We start from the raw sequence: 704 nt of genomic DNA, 5'->3' as shown, positions 1-704 counted from the left end.
AACTTGGTGAGCCAAAACCAATATGGTGGAGGTACTTTGGAAGATCCACATGCTCACATGGAGAGGTTCATCCGGAATTGCAACACTTACCGGGTGAACAATGTTCTGGCGGATGCAATTCGGTTGAGCTTGTTTCCATTTTCTTTGAAGGACACCACTGAGGAATGGCTGAATTCTCAACCTCAAGGGAGCTTCACTTCTTGGGACGACTTAGCGGAAAAGTTCACAACAAGGTTCTTCCCAAGATCCCTTTTGAGGAAATTGAAAAAAGACATCATGAATTTTGTGCAACCCACTGAAGAAAATCTCTATGAAGCTTGGGAGCGCTTCAAGAAGCTCTTGAGGAAATGCCCTCAACACAATCTCACCCAAACTGAATTGGTTGCAACATTTTATGATGGTCTACAATACTCTTGGAGGTTTGGCCTAGATGCGGCTTCAAATGGCGAGTTCGATGCTCTTCCCCCACAAGCGGGGTATGACTTAATAGAAAAGATGGCAGCGAGAGCCATGAACTCTGAAAATGATCGCCAAACCCGAAGGAGTAAGTTTGAAGTGGAAGCTTATGACAAGCTCTTGGCCTCCAACAAGCAACTCACCGAACAAGTGGCGGAGATTCGAATGCATATTAAGGAGACCAAGGCTATTGGCGCAAGAATGACTTGTGTGGAGTGCAAGTCTTGTGGTGGACCTCATGTTAGTAA

The 704-nt window shown here is 45.5% G+C and overlaps 1 non-coding gene across 1 annotated transcript; it reads right to left on the bottom strand.

Moving 5' to 3' along the window:
• Positions 1-258: 258 nt before the first annotated feature.
• Positions 259-365, bottom strand: LOC130734746 (small nucleolar RNA R71). Its single transcript, XR_009018092.1, has one exon. It is a non-coding gene; the product is annotated as a small nucleolar RNA R71 (small nucleolar RNA).
• Between the last annotated feature and the right edge of the window lie 339 nt (positions 366-704).

Source organism: Lotus japonicus, chromosome 1 (genome assembly GCF_012489685.1).
Source record: "Lotus japonicus ecotype B-129 chromosome 1, LjGifu_v1.2".
NCBI lineage: Eukaryota > Viridiplantae > Streptophyta > Magnoliopsida > Fabales > Fabaceae > Lotus > Lotus japonicus.
This window is presented reverse-complemented; position numbering and strand designations above follow the sequence as displayed.